Raw genomic sequence first — 21,420 nt, forward strand, 5'->3', positions numbered from 1 at the left:
TACAGTAATAGAACACGATAGTTACTGTAATATAACACTATAGTTACAGTAATAGAACTAACACTATAGTTACAGTAATAGAACACTATAGTTACAGTAACAGAACACTATAGTTACAGAACACTATAGTTGAAGTAACAGAACACTATAGTTACAGTATTAGAACACTATAGTTACTGTAATATAACACTATAGTTGAGTTTCAGTAATATAACACTATAGTTACAGTAACAGAACACTATAGTTACAGTAACAGAACACTATAGTTACAGTAACAGAACACAATAGTTACAGTAATAGAACACAATAGTTACAGTAATAAAACACTATAGTTACAGTAATAGACCACTATAGTTACAGTAATAGACCACTATAGTTACAGTAATAGAACACTATAGTTATAGTAATTTAACACTATAGTTACAGTAATAGAACACTATAGTTACAGTAATAGAACACTATAGTTACAGTAATAGAACACTATAGTTACAGTAATAGAACACTATAAGTTACAGTAATAGAACACTATAGTTACAGTAATAGAACACTATAGTTACAGTAATAGAACACTATAGCTACAGTAATAGAACACTATAGTTACAGTAATAGAACACTATAGTAACAGTAATAGAATACTATAGCTACAGTAATAGAACACTATAGTTGAGTTACAGTAATAGAACACTATAGTTACAGTAATAGAACACTATAGTTACAGTAATAGACCACTATAGTTACAGTAATAGAACACTATAGTTACAGTAATATAACACTATAGTTACAGTAATAGAACACTATAGTTACAGTAATTTAACACTATAGTTACAGTAATAGAAAACTGTAGTTACAGTAACAGAACACTATAGTTACAGTAATAGAACACTATAGTTGAGTTACAGTAATAGAACACTATAGTTACTGTAATATAACACTATAGTTACAGTAATAGAACACTATAGTTACAGTAATAGAACACTATAGTTACAGTAATATAACACTATAGTTACAGTAACAGAACACTATAGTTGCAGTAATAGAACACTATAGTTACAGTAATAGAACACTATAGTTACAGTAATATAACACTATAGTTGAGTTCAGTAATATAACACTATAGTTACAGTAATAGAACACTATAGTTACAGTAACAGAACACTATAGTTACAGTAATAGAACACAATAGTTACAGTAATAGAACACTATAGTTACAGTAATATAACACTATAGTTACAGTAATAGAACACTATAGTTACAGTAATAGAACACTATAGTTACAGTAACAGAACACTATAGTTACAGTAATAGAACACTATAGTTACAGTAATAGAACACTATAGTTAGTTACAGTAATAGAACACTATAGTGAGTTACAGTAATAGAACACTATAGTTACAGTAATAGAACACTATAGTTACAGTAATAGAACACTATAGTTACAGTAACAGAACACTATAGTTACAGTAATAGAACACTATAGTTACAGTAATAGAACACTATAGTTACAGTAATAGAACACTATGTAGTTACAGTAATAGAACACTATAGTTACAGTAATAGAACACTATAGTTACAGTAATAGAACACTATAGTTACAGTAACAGAACACTATAGTTACAGTAACAGAACACTATAGTTACAGTAATAGAACACTATAGTTACTGTAATATAACACTATAGTTGAGTTACAGTAATATAACACTATAGTTACAGTAATAGAACACTATAGTTACAGTAACAGAACACTATAGTTACAGTAATAGAACACTATAGTTACAGTAACAGAACACAATAGTTACAGTAATAGAACACAATAGTTACAGTAATAAAACACTATAGTTACAGTAATAAAACACTATAGTTACAGTAATAGAACACTATAGTTACAGTAATATAACACTATAGTTACAGTAATAGAACACTATAGTTACAGTAATTTAACACTATAGTTACAGTAATATAACACTATAGTTACAGTAATATAACACTATAGTTACAGTAACAGAACACTATAGTTACAGTTACAGAACACTATAGTTACAGTAACAGAACACTATAGTTACAGTAATAGAACACTATAGTTACAGTAATAGAACACTATAATAGAACACAGTAATAGAACACTGTAGTTACAGTAATATAACACTATAGTTACAGTAACAGAACACTATAGTTACAGTAATAGAACACTATAGTAACAGTAATAGAATACTATAGCTACAGTAATAGAACACTATAGTTACAGTAATAAAACACTATAGTTACAGTAATAGACCACTATAGTTACTGTAATAGACCACTATAGTTACAGTAATATAACACTATAGTTACAGTAATAGAACACTATAGTTACAGTAATAGAACACTATAGTTACAGTAATAGAACACTATAGTTACAGTAATAGAACACTATAGTTACAGTAATAGAACACTATATGAGTTACAGTAATAGAACACTATAGTTACAGTAATATAACACTATAGTTACAGTAATAGAACACTATAGTTACAGTAATAGAACACTATAGTTACAGTAATAGAACACTATAGTTACAGTAGCAGAACACTATAGTTACAGTAATAGAACACTATAGTTACAGTAATAGAACACTATAGTTACAGTAATATAACACTATAGTTGAGTTACAGTAATATAACACTATAGTTACAGTAACAGAACACTATAGTTACAGTAATAGAACACTATAGTTACAGTAATAGAACACTATAGTTACAGTAATAGAAACACTATAGTTACAGTAATAGAACACTATAGTTACAGTAATATAACACTATAGTTACAGTAATAGAACACTATAGTTACAGTAATTAGAACACTATAGTTACAGTAATATAACACTATAGTTACAGTAATAGAACACTATAGTTACAGTAATAGAACACTATAGTTACAGTAATATAACACTATAGTTACAGTAATAGAACACTATAGTTACAGTAATAGAACACTATAGTTACAGTAATAGAACACTATAGTTACAGTAATAGAACACTATAGTTACAGTAATAGAACACTATAGTTACAGTAATAGAACACTATAGTTACAGTAATATAACACTATAGTTACAGTAATAGAACACTATAGTTACAGTAATAGAACACTATAGTTACAGTAATAGAACACTATAGGAGTTACAGTAATAGAACACTATAGGAGTTACAGTAATAGAACACTATAGTTACAGTAATAGAACACTATAGTTACAGTAATATAACACTATAGTTACAGTAACAGAACACTATAGTTACAGTAATAGAACACTATAGTAACAGTAATAGAATACTATAACTACAGTAATAGAACACTATAGTTACAGTAATAAAACACTATAGTTACAGTAATAGAACACTATAAGTTACAGTAATAGAACACTATAGTTACAGTAATAGAACACTATAGTTACAGTAATATAACACTATAGTTACAGTAATAGAACACTATAGTTACAGTAATTTAACACTATAGTTACAGTAATAGAAAACTGTAGTTACAGTAACAGAACACTATAGTTACAGTAATAGAACACTATAGTTGAGTTACAGTAATAGAACACTATAGTTACTGTAATATAACACTATAGTTACAGTAATAGAACACTATAGTTACAGTAATAGAACACTATAGTTACAGTAATAGAACACTATAGTTACAGAACACTATAGTTGAAGTAATAGAACACTATAGTTACAGTAATAGAACACTATAGTTACAGTAATAGAACACTATAGTGAGTTACAGTAATAGAACACTATAGTTACAGTAATAGAACACTATAGTTACAGTAATAGAACACTATAGTTACAGTAACAGAACACTATAGTTACAGTAATAGAACACTATAGTTACAGTAATATAACACTATAGTTACAGTAATAGAACTCTATAGTTACAGTAATAGAACACTATAGTTACAGTAACAGAACACTATAGTTACAGTAGCAGAACACTATAGTTGCAGTAACAGAACACTATAGTTGAGTTACAGGAATAGAACACTATAGTTGAGTTACAGTAATAGAACACTATAGTTACTGTAATATAACACTATAGTTACAGTAATAGAACTCTATAGTTACAGTAACAGAACACTATAGTTACAGTAATAGAACACTATAGTAACAGTAATAGAATACCATAGCTACAGTAATAGAACACTATAGTTGAGTTACAGTAATAGAACACTATAGTTACAGTAATAGAACACTATAGTTGAGTTACAGTAATAGAACACTATAGTTACAGTAATATAACACTATAGTTACAGTAATAGAACTCTATAGTTACAGTAATAGAACACTATAGTTACAGTAACAGAACACTATAGTTACAGTAGCAGAACACTATAGTTGCAGTAACAGAACACTATAGTTACAGTAATAGAACACTATAGTTACAGTAATATAACACTATAGTTGAGTTTCAGTAATATAACACTATAGTTACAGTAACAGAACACTATAGTTACAGTAACAGAACACTATAGTTACAGTAACAGAACACTATAGTTACAGTAATAGAACACTATAGTTACAGTAACAGAACACTATAGTTACAGTAATAGAACACAATAGTTACAGTAATAGAACACAATAGTTACAGTAATAAAACACTATAGTTACAGTAATAGAACACTATAGTTACAGTAATAGAACACTATAGTTACAGTAATATAACACTATAGTTACAGTAATAGAACACTATAGTTACAGTAATATAACACTATAGTTACAGTAATATAACACTATAGTTACAGTAATAGAACACTATAGTTACAGTTACAGAACACTATAGTTACAGTAACAGAACACTATAGTTACAGTAATAGAACACTATAGTTACAGTAATAGAACACTATAATAGAACACAGTAATAGAACACTGTAGTTACAGTAATATAACACTATAGTTACAGTAACAGAACACTATAGTTACAGTAATAGAACACTATAGTAACAGTAATAGAATACTATAGCTACAGTAATAGAACACTATAGTTGAGTTACAGTAATAGAACACTATAGTTACAGTAATAGAACACTATAGTTACAGTAATAGAACACTATAGTTACAGTAATATAACACTATAGTTACAGTAATTTAACACTGTAGTTACGGTAATAGAACACTATAGTTACTGTAATATAGCACTATAGTTACAGTAATAGAACACTATAGTTAAAGTAATAGAACACTATAGTTGAGTTACAGGAATAGAACACTATAGTGAGTTACAGTAATAGAACACTATAGTTACAGTAATATAACACTATAGTTACAGTAATAGAACACTGTAGTTACAGTAATAGAACACTATAGTTACAGTAATAGAACACTATAGTTACAGTAATAGAACACTATATTTACAGTAATAGAACACTATAGTTACAGTAATAGAACACTATAGTTACAGTAATATAACACTATAGTTGTTACAGTAATAGAACACTATAGTTACAGTAATAGAACACTATAGTTACAGTAACAGAACACTATAGTTACAGTAATAGAACACTATAGTTACAGTAATAGAACACAATAGTTACAGTAATAGAACACTATAGTTACAGTAATAGAAACACTATAGTTACAGTAATAGAACACTATAGTTACAGTAATATAACACTATAGTTACAGTAATAGAAAACTATAGTTACAGTAATAGAACACTATAGTTACAGTAATAGAACACTATAGTTACAGTAATAGAACACTATAGTTACAGTAATAGAACACTATAGTTGAGTTACAGTAATAGAACACTATAGTTGAGTTACAGTAATAGAACACTATAGTTACAGTAATAGAACACTATAGTTACAGTAATAGAACACTATAGTTACAGTAATAGAACACTATAGTTACAGTAACAGAACACTATAGTTACAGTAGCAGAACACTATAGTTGCAGTAACAGAACACTATAGTTACAGTAATAGAACACTATAGTTACTGTAATATAACACTATAGTTGAGTTTCAGTAATATAACACTATAGTTACAGTAACAGAACACTATAGTTACAGTAACAGAACACTATAGTTACAGTAACAGAACACAATAGTTACAGTAATAGAACACAATAGTTACAGTAATAAAACACTAGTTACAGTAATAAAACACTATAGTTACAGTAATAGAACACTATAGTTACAGTAATTTAACACTATAGTTACAGTAATAGAACACTATAGTTACAGTAATTTAACACTATAGTTACTGTAATATAACACTATAGTTACAGTAATATAACACTATAGTTACAGTAACAGAACACTATAGTTACAGTAACAGAACACTATAGTTACAGTAACAGAACACTATAGTTACAGTAATAGAACACTATAGTTACAGTAATAGAACACTATAATAGAACACAGTAATAGAACACTGTAGTTACAGTAATTTAATACTAGTTACTGTAATATAACACTATAGTTACTGTAATATAACACTATAGTTACAGTAATAGAACACTATAGTTACAGTAATGTAACACTATAGTTGAGTTTCAGTAATAGGCAATGAAGAAATGTGTCAGAATGTATTCTAAATTCAAGTATATTTAATGACTTTGTCAAATGAATGGAAGACCAGTAATAGAACACTATAGTTGAGTTACAGTAATATAACACTATAGTTGAGTTACAGTAAAATAACACTATAGTTACAGTAATAGAACATTATAGTTACAGTAATAGAACACTATAGTAGCGATACAGTAATAGAACACTATAATTACATTAATAGAACACTATAGTTACAGTAATAGAACACTATAGTTGAGTTACAGTAATAGAACACTATAGTTACTGTAATATAACACTATAGTTGAGTTACGGTAATAGAACACTGTAGTTACAGTAATAGAACACTGTAGTTACAGTAATAGAACACTATATTTACAGTAATAGAACGCTATAGTTACAGTAATAGAACATTATAGTTACTGTAATATAACACTATAGTTGAGTTACAGTAATGGAACACTCTAGTTACAGTAATATCACTCTAGTTACAGTAATAGAAAACTGTAGTTACAGTAATAGAACACTATAGTTACAGTAATAGAACACTATAGTTACAGTAAGAAAACTGTAGTTACAGTAATAGAACACATAGTATTGAGTTACAGTAATAGAACACGATAGTTACTGTAATATAACACTATAGTTACAGTAATAGAACTCTATAGTTACAGTAATAGAACACTATAGTTACAGTAACAGAACACTATAGTTACAGAACACAATAGTTGAAGTAACAGAACACTATAGTTACAGTATTAGAACACTATAGTTACTGTAATATAACACTATAGTTGAGTTTCAGTAATATAACACTATAGTTACAGTAACAGAACACTATAGTTACAGTAACAGAACACTATAGTTACAGTAACAGAACACAATAGTTACAGTAATAGAACACTATAGTTACAGTAATAAAACACTATAGTTACAGTAATAGACCACTATAGTTACTGTAATAGACCACTATAGTTACAGTAATAGAACACTATAGTTATAGTAATTTAACACTATAGTTACAGTAATAGAACACTATAGTTACAGTAATAGAACACTATAGTTACAGTAATAGAACACTATAAGTTACAGTAATAGAACACTATAGTTACAGTAATAGAACACTATAGTTACAGTAATAGAACACTATAGTTACAGTAATAGAACACTATAGTTACAGTAATAGAACACTATAGTTACAGTAATAGAACACTATAGTAACAGTAATAGAATACTATAGCTACAGTAATAGAACACTATAGTGAGTTACAGTAATAGAACACTATAGTTACAGTAATAGAACACTATAGGAGTTACAGTAATAGAACACTATAGTTACAGTAATAGAACACTATAGTTACAGTAATATAACACTATAGTTACAGTAATAGAACACTATAGTTACAGTAATATAGCACTATAGTTACAGTAATAGAACACAATAGTTACAGTAACATAGAACACTATAGTTACAGTAATAGAACACTATAGTTGAGTTACAGTAATAGAACACTATAGTTACAGTAACAGAACACTATAGTTACAGTAATAGAACACTATAGTTACAGTAATAGAACACTATAGTTACAGTAACAGAACACTATAGTTACAGAACACTATAGTTGAAGTAACAGAACACTATAGTTACAGTATTAGAACACTATAGTTACTGTAATATAACACTATAGTTGAGTTTCAGTAATATAACACTATAGTTACAGTAACAGAACACTATAGTTACAGTAACAGAACACTATAGTTACAGTAACAGAACACAATAGTTACAGTAATAGAACACTATAGTTACAGTAATAAAACACTATAGTTACAGTAATAGACCACTATAGTTACAGTAATAGAACACTATAGTTACAGTAATAGAACACTATAGTAACAGTAATAGAACACTATAGCTACAGTAATAGAACACTATATAGTTACAGTAATAGAACACTATAGTTACAGTAATAGAACACTATAGTTACAGTAATAGAACACTATAGTTACAGTAATATAACACTATAGTTACAGTAATATAACACTATAGTTACAGTAATAGAACACTATAGTTACAGTAATAGAACACTATAGTTACAGTAATAGAACACAATAGTTACAGTAAATAGAACACTATAGTTACAGTAATAGAACACTATATTGAGTTACAGTAATAGAACACTATAGTTACAGTAATATAACACTATAGATACAGTAATACAACACTATAGATACAGTAATAGAACACTATAGTTACAGTAATAGAACACTATAGTTACAGTAATAGAACACTATAGTTACAGTAATGGAACACTATAGTTACAGTAATATCACTCTAGTTACAGTAATAGAAAACTGTAGTTACAGTAATACAACACTATAGTTACAGTAATAGAACACTATAGTTACAGTAATATAACACTATAGTTACAGTAATAGAACACTATAGTTACAGTAACAGAACACTATAGTTACAGTAATAGAACACTATAGTTACAGTAATAAAACACTATAGTTACTGTAATAGACCACTATAGTTACAGTAATAGAACACTATAGTTACAGTAATTTAACACTATAGTTACAGTAATTTAACACTATAGTTACAGTAATAGAACACTATAGTTACAGTAATAGAACATTATAGTTACTGTAATGGAACACTCTAGTTACAGTAATATCACTCTAGTTACAGTAATAGAAAACTGTAGTTACAGTAATAGAACACTATAGTTACAGTAATAGAACACTATAGTTACAGTAATAGAACACTATAGTTACAGTAATAGAACACTATAGTTGAGTTACAGTAATAGAACACTATAGTTGAGTTACAGTAATAGAACACTATAGTTACAGTAATAGAACACTATAGTTACAGTAATAGAACACTATAGTTACAGTAATAGAACACTATAGTTACAGTAATAGAACACTATAGTTACAGTAATAGAAAACTATAGTTACAGTAATAGAACACTATAATTACAGTAATAGAACACTATAGTTACAGTAATAGAACACTATAGTTACAGTAACAGAACACTATAGTTACAGTAACAGAACACTATAGTTGCAGTAACAGAACACTATAGTTACAGTAATAGAACACTATAGTTACAGTAATATAACACTATGTGAGTTACAGTAATACAACACTATAGATACAGTAATAGAACACTATAGTTACAGTAATAGAACACTATAGTTACAGTAATAGAACACTATAGTTACAGTAATGGAACACTATAGTTACAGTAATATCACTATAGTTACAGTAATAGAAAACTGTAGTTACAGTAATAGAACACTATAGTTACAGTAATAGAACACTATATGAGTTACAGTAATAGAACACTATAGTTACAGTAACAGAACACTATAGTTACAGTAACAGAACACTATAGTTACAGTAACAGAACACTATAGTTACAGTAATAGAACACTATAGTTACAGTAATATAACACTATAGTTGAGCAGTAATATAAACACTATAGTTACAGTAATAGAACACTATAGTTACAGTAATAGAACACTATAGTTACAGTAATAGAACACTATAGTTACAGTAATATAACACTATAGTTACAGTAATAGAACACTATAGTTACAGTAATAGAACACTATAGTTACAGTAATAGAACACTATAGTTACAGTAATGTAATACTATAGTTACAGTAATAGAACACTATAGTTACAGTAATAGAACACTATAGTTACAGTAATAGAACACTATAGTTACAGTAATATAACACTATAGTTACAGTAATAGAACACTATAGTTACAGTAATAGAACACTATAGTGATACAGTAATAGAACACTATAGTTACAGTAATATAACACTATAGTTACAGTAACAGAACACTATAGTTACAGTAATAGAACACAATAGTTACAGTAATAAAACACTAGTTACAGTAATAAAACACTATAGTTACAGTAATAGAACACTATAGTTACAGTAATTTAACACTATAGTTACAGTAATAGAACACTATAGTTACAGTAATTTAACACTATAGTTACAGTAATTAACACTATAGTTACAGTAATAGAACACTATAGTTACAGTAATAGAACACTATAGTTACAGTAATAGAACACTATAGTTACAGTAATAGAACACTATAGTTACAGTAATAGAACACTATAGTTACAGTAATAGAACACTATAGTTACAGTAATAGAACACTATAGTTACAGTAATATAACACTATAGTTACAGTAATAGAACACTATAGTTACAGTAATATAACACTATAGTTACAGTAATAGAAATACTGTAGTTACAGTAATAGAACACTATAGTTACAGTAATAGAACACTATAGTTACAGTAATAGAACACTATAGTTACAGTAATAGAACACTATAGTTACAGTAATAGAACACTATAGTTGAGTTACAGTAATAGAACACTATAGTTACTGTAATATAACACTATAGTTACAGTAATAGAACACTATAGTTACAGTAACAGAACACTATAGTTACAGTAATAGAACACTATAGTTGAGTTACAGTAATAGAACACTATAGTTACAGTAATAGAACACTATAGAGTTACAGTAATAGAACACTATAGTTACAGTAATAGAACACTATAGAGTTACAGTAATAGAACACGATAGTTACTGTAATATAACACTATAGTTACAGTAATAGAACACTAGTTACAGTAATAAAACACTATAGTTACAGTAATAGAACACTATAGTTAAAGAAATAGAACACTATAGTTGAGTTACAGGAATAGAACACTATAGTTGAGTTACAGTAATAGAACACTATAGTTACTGTAATATAACACTATAGTTACAGTAATAGAACACTATAGTTACAGTAATAGAACACTATAGTTACAGTAGCAGAACACTATAGTTGCAGTAACAGAACACTATAGTTACAGTAATAGAACACTATAGTTACTGTAATATAACACTATAGTTGAGTTTCAGTAATATAACACTATAGTTACAGTAACAGAACACTATAGTTTCAGTAACAGAACACTATAGTTACAGTAACAGAACACAATAGTTACAGTAATAGAACACAATAGTTACAGTAATAAAACACTAGTTACAGTAATAAAACACTATAGTTACAGTAATAGAACACTATAGTTACAGTAATTTAACACTATAGTTACAGTAATAGAACACTATAGTTACAGTAATTTAACACTATAGTTACTGTAATATAACACTATAGTTACAGTAATATAACACTATAGTTACAGTAACAGAACACTATAGTTACAGTAACAGAACACTATAGTTACAGTAACAGAACACTATAGTTACAGTAATAGAACACTATAGTTACAGTAATAGAACACTATAATAGAACACAGTAATAGAACACTGTAGTTACAGTAATTTAATACTAGTTACTGTAATATAACACTATAGTTACTGTAATATAACACTATAGTTACAGTAATAGAACACTATAGTTACAGTAATGTAACACTATAGTTGAGTTTCAGTAATAGGCAATGAAGAAATGTGTCAGAATGTATTCTAAATTCAAGTATATTTAATGACTTTGTCAAATGAATGGAAGACCAGTAATAGAACACTATAGTTGAGTTACAGTAATATAACACTATAGTTGAGTTACAGTAAAATAACACTATAGTTACAGTAATAGAACATTATAGTTACAGTAATAGAACACTATAGTAGCGATACAGTAATAGAACACTATAATTACATTAATAGAACACTATAGTTACAGTAATAGAACACTATAGTTGAGTTACAGTAATAGAACACTATAGTTGAGTTACGGTAATAGAACACTGTAGTTACAGTAATAGAACACTGTAGTTACAGTAATAGAACACTATATTTACAGTAATAGAACGCTATAGTTACAGTAATAGAACATTATAGTTACTGTAATATAACACTATAGTTGAGTTACAGTAATGGAACACTCTAGTTACAGTAATATCACTCTAGTTACAGTAATAGAAAACTGTAGTTACAGTAATAGAACACTATAGTTACAGTAATAGAACACTATAGTTGAGTTACAGGAATAGAACACTATAGTTGAGTTACAGTAATAGAACACGATAGTTACTGTAATATAACTCTATAGTTGAGTTACAGTAATAGAACACGATAGTTACTGTAATATAACACTATAGTTACAGTAATAGAACTCTATAGTTACAGTAATAGAACACTATAGTTACAGTAACAGAACACTATAGTTACAGAACACAATAGTTGAAGTAACAGAACACTATAGTTACAGTATTAGAACACTATAGTTACTGTAATATAACACTATAGTTGAGTTTCAGTAATATAACACTATAGGTACAGTAACAGAACACTATAGTTACAGTAACAGAACACTATAGTTACAGTAACAGAACACAATAGTTACAGTAATAGAACACTATAGTTACAGTAATAAAACACTATAGTTACAGTAATAGACCACTATAGTTACTGTAATAGACCACTATAGTTACAGTAATAGAACACTATAGTTACAGTAATTTAACACTATAGTTACAGTAATAGAACACTATAGTTACAGTAATAGAACACTATAGTTACAGTAATAGAACACTATAGTTGAGTTACAGGAATAGAACACTATAGTTGAGTTACAGTAATAGAACACTATAGTTACTGTAATATAACACTATAGTTACAGTAATAGAACTCTATAGTTACAGTAACAGAACACTATAGTTACAGTAATAGAACACTATAGTAACAGTAATAGAATACTATAGCTACAGTAATAGAACACTATAGTTGAGTTACAGTAATAGAACACTATAGTTACAGTAATAGAACACTATAGTTGAGTTACAGTAATAGAACACTATAGTTACAGTAATATAACACTATAGTTACAGTAATTTAACACTGTAGTTACAGTAATAGAACACTATAGTTACTTTAATATAGCACTATAGTTACAGTAATAGAACACAATAGTTACAGTAACGTAGAACACTATAGTTACAGGAATAGAACACTATAGTTGAGTTACAGTAATAGAACACGATAGTTACTGTAATATAACACTATAGTTACAGTAATAGAACTCTATAGTTACAGTAATAGAACACTATAGTTACAGTAACAGAACACTATAGTTACAGAACACTATAGTTGAAGTAACAGAACACTATAGTTACAGTATTAGAACACTATAGTTACTGTAATATAACACTATAGTTGAGTTTCAGTAATATAACACTATAGTTACAGTAACAGAACACTATAGTTACAGTAACAGAACACTATAGTTACAGTAACAGAACACAATAGTTACAGTAATAGAACACTATAGTTACAGTAATAAAACACTATAGTTACAGTAATAGACCACTATAGTTACTGTAATAGACCACTATAGTTACAGTAATAGAACACTATAGTAACAGTAATAGAATACTATAGCTACAGTAATAGAACACTATAGTTGAGTTACAGTAATAGAACACTATAGTTACAGTAATAGAACACTATAGTTGAGTTACAGTAATAGAACACTATAGTTACAGTAATATAACACTATTGTTACAGTAATTTAACACTGTAGTTACAGTAATAGAACACTATAGTTACTGTAATATAGCACTATAGTTACAGTAATAGAACTCAATAGTTACTGTAACTATAGAACACTATAGTTACAGTAATAGAACACTATAGTTGAGTTACAGTAATATAACACTATAGTTACAGTAATATAACACTATAGATACAGTAATACAACACTATAGATACAGTAATAGAACACTATAGTTACAGTAATAGAACACTATAGTTACAGTAATAGAACTCTATAGTTACTGTAATGGAACACTCTAGTTACAGTAATATCACTCTAGTTACAGTAATAGAAAACTGTAGTTACAGTAATACAACACTATAGTTACAGTAATAGAACACTATAGTTACAGTAATAGAACACTATAGTTACAGTAACAGAACACTATAGTTACAGTAACAGAACACAATAGTTACAGTAATAGAACACTATAGTTACAGTAATAAAACACTATAGTTACAGTAATAGAACACTATAGTTACTGTAATAGACCACTATAGTTACAGTAATAGAACACTATAGATACAGTAATTAACACTATAGTTACAGTAATAGAACACTATAGTTACAGTAATAGAACATTAAAGTTACTGTAATGGAACACTCTAGTTACAGTAATATCACTCTAGTTACAGTAATAGAAAACTGTAGTTACAGTAATAGAACACTATAGTTACAGTAATAGAACACTATAGTTACAGTAATAGAACACTATAGTTACAGTAATAGAACACTATAGTTGAGTTACAGGAATAGAACACTATAGTTGAGTTACAGTAATAGAACACTATAGTTACAGTAATAGAACACTATAGTTACAGTAATAGAACACTATATTTACAGTAATAGAACACTCTAGTTACAGTAATATCACTCTAGTTACAGTAATAGAAAACTGTAGTTACAGTAATAGAACACTATAATTACAGTAATAGAACTCTATAGTTACAGTAATAGAACACTATAGTTACAGTAACAGAACACTATAGTTACAGTAACAGAACACTATAGTTGCAGTAACAGAACACTATAGTTACAGTATTAGAACACTATAGTTACTGTAATATAACACTATAGTTGAGTTTCAGTAATACAACACTATAGATACAGTAATAGAACACTATAGTTACAGTAATAGAACACTATAGTTACAGTAATAGAACTCTATAGTTACTGTAATGGAACACTCTAGTTACAGTAATATCACTCTAGTTACAGTAATAGAAAACTGTAGTTACAGTAATACAACACTATAGTTACAGTAATAGAACACTATATTGAGTTTCAGTAAAAGAACACTATAGTTACAGTAACAGAACACTATAGTTACAGTAACAGAACACTATAGTTACAGTATTAGAACACTATAGTTCCTGTAATATAACACTATAGTTGAGTTTCAGTAATATAAAACTATAGTTACAGTAAAAGAACACTATAGTTACTGTAATAGACCACTAAAGTTACAGTAATAGAACACTATAGTTACAGTAATTTAACACTATAGTTACAGTAACAGAACACTATAGTTACAGTAATAGAACACTATAATAGAACACAGTAATAGAACACTGTAGTTACAGTAATGTAATACTAGTTACTGTAATATAACACTATTGTTACTGTAATAGACCACTATAGTTACAGTAATAGAACACTATAGTTACAGTAATTTAACACTGTAGTTACAGTAACAGAACACTATAGTTACAGTAATAGAACACTATAATAGAACACAGTAATAGAACACTGTAGTTACAGTAATTTAATACTAGTTACTGTAATATAACACTATAGTTACTGTAATATAACACTATAGTTACAGTAATAAAACACTAGTTACAGTAATAAAACACTATAGTTACAGTAATAGAACACTATAGTTACAGTAATTTAACACTATAGTTACAGTAATAGAACACTATAGTTACAGTAATTTAACACTATAGTTACTGTAATATAACACTATAGTTACAGTAATATAACACTATAGTTACAGTAACAGAACACTATAGTTACAGTAATAGAACACTATAGTTACAGTAATAGAACACTATAGTTGAGTTACAGTAATAGACCACTATAGTTACTGTAATAGACCACTATAGTTACAGTAATAGAACACTATAGTTACAGTAATTTAACACTATAGTTACAGTAATAGAACACTATAGTTACAGTAATTTAACACTATAGTTACAGTAATAGAAAACTGTAGTTACAGTAATAGAACACTATAGTTACAGTAATAGAACACTATAGTTACAGTAATAGAACACTATAGTTACAGTAATAGAACACTATAGTTGAGTTACAGGAATAGAACACTATAGTTGAGTTACAGTAATAGAACACTATAGTTACTGTAATATAACACTATAGTTACAGTAATAGAACACTATAGTTACAGTAATAGAACACTATAGTTACAGTAATAGAACACTATAGTTGAGTTACAGTAATAGAACACTATAGTTACAGTAATAGAACACTATAGTTGAGTTACAGTAATAGAACACTATAGTTACAGGAATAGAACACTATAGTTGAGTTACAGTAATAGAACACGATAGTTACTGTAATATAACACTATAGTTACAGTAATAGAACACTAGTTACAGTAATAAAACACTATAGTTACAGTAATAGAACACTATAGTTACAGTAATTTAACACTATAGTTACAGTAATAGAACACTATAGTTACAGTAATTTAACACTATAGTTACTGTAATATAACACTATAGTTACAGTAACAGAACACTATAGTTACAGTAACAGAACACTATAGTTACAGTAACAGAACACTATAGTTACAGTAATAGAACACTATAGTTACAGTAATAGAACACTATAATAGAACACAGTAATAGAACACTGTAGTTACAGTAATTTAATACTAGTTACTGTAATATAACACTATAGTTACTGTAATATAACACTATAGTTACAGTAATAGAACACTATAGTTACAGTAATGTAACACTATAGTTGAGTTTCAGTAATAGGCAATGAAGAAATGTGTCAGAATTATTCTAAATTCAAGTATATTTAATGACTTTGTAAATAATGGAAGACAGTAATAGAACACTATAGTTGAGTTACAGTAATATAACACTATAGTGAGTTACAGTAAAATAACACTATAGTTACAGTAATAGAACATTATAGTTACAGTAATAGAACACTATAGTAGCGATACAGTAATAGAACACTATAATTACATTAATAGAACACTATAGTTACAGTAATAGAACACTATAGTTGAGTTACAGTAATAGAACACTATAGTTACTGTAATATAACACTATAGTTGAGTTACGGTAATAGAACACTGTAGTTACAGTAATAGAACACTGTAGTTACAGTAATAGAACACTATATTTACAGTAATAGAACGCTATAGTTACAGTAATAGAACATTATAGTTACTGTAATATAACACTATAGTTGAGTTACAGTAATGGAACACTCTAGTTACAGTAATATCACTCTAGTTACAGTAATAGAACACTATAGTTACAGTAATAGAACACTATATTTGAGTTACAGGAATAGAACACTATAGTTGAGTTACAGTAATAGAACACGATAGTTACTGTAATATAACACTATAGTTGAGTTACAGTAATAGAACACGATAGTTACTGTAATATAACACTATAGTTACAGTAATAGAACTCTATAGTTACAGTAATAGAACACTATAGTTACAGTAACAGAACACTATAGTTACAGAACACTATAGTTGAAGTAACAGAACACTATAGTTACAGTATTAGAACACTATAGTTACTGTAATATAACACTATAGTTGAGTTTCAGTAATATAACACTATAGTTACAGTAACAGAACACTATAGTTACAGTAACAGAACACTATAGTTACAGTAACAGAACACAATAGTTACAGTAATAGAACACTATAGTTACAGTAATAGACCACTATAGTTACTGTAATAGACCACTATAGTTACAGTAATAGAACACTATAGTTACAGTAATAGAACACTATAGTTACAGTAATTTAACACTATAGTTACAGTAATAGAAAACTGTAGTTACAGTAATAGAACACTATAGTTACAGTAATAGAACACTTTAGTTACAGTAATAGAACACTATAGTTACAGTAATAGAACACTATAGTTGAGTTACAGGAATAGAACACTATAGTTGAGTTACAGTAATAGAACACTATAGTTACAGTAATATAACACTATAGTTACAGTAATAGAACACTATAGTTACAGTAACAGAACACTATAGTTACAGTAATAGAACACTATAGTAACAGTAATAGAATACTATAGCTACAGTAATAGAACACTATAGTTGAGTTACAGTAATAGAACACTATAGTTACAGTAATAGAACACTATAGTTGAGTTACAGTAAATGAACACTATAGTTACAGTAATATAACACTATAGTTACAGTAATTTAACACTGTAGTTACAGTAATAGAACACTATAGTTACTTTAATATAGCACTATAGTTACAGTAATAGAACTCAATAGTTACTGTAACTATAGAACACTATAGTTACAGGAATAGAAAACTATAGTTACTGTAATATAACACTATAGTTACAGTAATATAACACTATAGTTACAGTAACAGAACACTATAGTTACAGTAACAGAACACTATAGTTACAGTAACAGAACACTATAGTTACAGTAATAGAACACTATAGTTACAGTAATAGAACACTATAATAGAACACAGTAATAGAACACTGTAGTTACAGTAATTTAATACTAGTTACTGTAATATAACACTATAGTTACAGTAATATAACACTATAGTTACAGTAATAGAACACTATAGTTACAGTAATGTAACACTATAGTTGAGTTTCAGTAATAGGCAATAAGAAATGTGTCAGAATGTATTCTAAATTCAAGTATATTTAATGACTTTGTCAAATGAATGGAAGACCAGTAATAGAACACTATAGTTGAGTTACAGTAATAGAACACTATAGTTGAGTTACAGTAAAATAACACTATAGTTACAGTAATAGAACACTATAGTTACAGTAATAGAACACTATAGTAGCGTACAGTAATAGAACACTATAATTACAGTAATAGAACACTATAGTTACAGTAATAGAACACTATAGTGAGTTACAGTAATAGAACACTATAGTTACAGTAATATAACACTATAGTTGAGTTACGGTAATAGAACACTATAGTTACAGTAATAGAACACTGTAGTTACAGTAATAGAACACTATAGTTACAGTAATAGAACATTATAGTTACAGTAATATAACACTATAGTTGAGTTACAGTAATGGAACACTCTAGTTATAGTAATATCACTCTAGTTACAGTAATAGAAAACTGTAGTTACAGTAATAGAACACTATAGTTACAGTAATAGAACACTATTGAGTTACAGTAATAGAACACTATAGTTGAGTTACAGTAATAGAACACTATAGTTACAGTAATATAACACTATAGTTGAGTTACAGTAATAGAACACGATAGTTACAGTAATATAACACTATAGTTACAGTAATAGAACTCTATAGTTACAGTAATAGAACACTATAGTTACAGTAACAGAACACTATAGTTACAGAACACTATAGTTGAAGTAACAGAACACTATAGTTACAGTAATAGAACACTATAGTTACTGTAATATAACACTATAGTTGAGTTTCAGTAATATAACACTATAGTTACAGTAACAGAACACTATAGTTACAGTAACAGAACACAATAGTTACAGTAATAGAACACAATAGTTACAGTAATAGAACACTATAGTTACAGTAATAGAACACTATTAGTTACAGTAATAGAACACTATAGTTACAGTAATTTAACACTATAGTTACAGTAATAGAACACTATAGTTATAGTAATTTAACACTATAGTTACAGTAATAGAACACTATAGTTACAGTAATAGAACACTATAGTTACAGTAATAGAACACTATAGTTACAGTAATAGAACACTATAGTTACAGTAATAGAACACTATAGTTGAGTTACAGTAATAGAACACTATAGTTACAGTAATAGAACACTATAGTTACAGTAATAGAACACTATAGTTACAGTAACAGAACGCTATAGTTACAGTAATAGAACACTATAGTAACAGTAATAGAATACTATAGCTACAGTAATAGAACACTATAGTTGAGTTACAGTAATAGAACACTATAGTTACAGTAATAGAACACTATAGTTGAGTTACAGTAATAGAACACTATAGTTACAGTAATAGAACACTATAGTTACAGTAATTTAACACTGTAGTTACAGTAATAGAACACTATAGTTACTTTAATATAGCACTATAGTTACAGTAATAGAACACAATAGTTACAGTAACTATAGAACACTATAGTTACAGGAATAGAACACTATAGTTGAGTTACAGTAATAGAACACGATAGTTACAGTAATATAACACTATAGTTACAGTAATAGAACACTATAGTTACAGTAATAGAACACTATAGTTACAGTAACAGAACACTATAGTTACAGAACACTATAGTTGAAGTAACAGAACACTATAGTTACAGTAATAGAACACTATAGTTACTGTAATATAACACTATAGTTGAGTCAGTAATATAACACTATAGTTACAGTAACAGAACACTATAGTTACAGTAATAGAACACAATAGTTACAGTAATAGAACACTATAGTTACAGTAATAAAACACTATAGTTACAGTAATAGAACACTATAGTTACAGTAATAGAACACTATAGTTACAGTAATAGAACACTATAGTTACAGTAATTTAACACTATAGTTACAGTAATAGAACACTATAGTTACAGTAATTTAACACTATAGTTACAGTAATAGAACACTATAGTTACAGTAATAGAACACTATAGTTACAGTAATAGAACACTATAGTTACAGTAATATAACACTATAGTTACAGTAATAGAACACTATAGTTGAGTTACAGGAATAGAACACTATAGTTGAGTTACAGTAATAGAACACTATAGTTACAGTAATATAACACTATAGTTACAGTAATAGAACACTATAGTTGAGTTACAGTAATAGAACACTATAGTTACAGTAATAGAACACTATAGTTGAGTTACAGTAATAGAACACTATAGTTACAGTAATATAACACTATAGTTACAGTAATATAACACTGTAGTTACAGTAATAGAACACTATAGTTACTTTAATATAGCACTATAGTTACAGTAATAGAACTCAAAAGTTACAGTAACTATAGAACACTATAGTTACAGGAATAGAACAC

At 27.7% G+C, this 21,420-nt stretch overlaps 1 protein-coding gene across 2 annotated transcripts in view; it reads left to right on the forward strand.

The window, feature by feature from the left end:
• LOC106591189 (tumor necrosis factor ligand superfamily member 13B) overlaps nt 1-21,420 on the forward strand; it is a 79,785-nt gene that overhangs the window by 38,122 nt on the left and 20,243 nt on the right. The gene's annotated exons all lie outside the window — the stretch shown is intronic.

This window comes from Salmo salar, chromosome ssa09, assembly GCF_905237065.1.
Source record: "Salmo salar chromosome ssa09, Ssal_v3.1, whole genome shotgun sequence".
Lineage (NCBI taxonomy): Eukaryota > Metazoa > Chordata > Actinopteri > Salmoniformes > Salmonidae > Salmo > Salmo salar.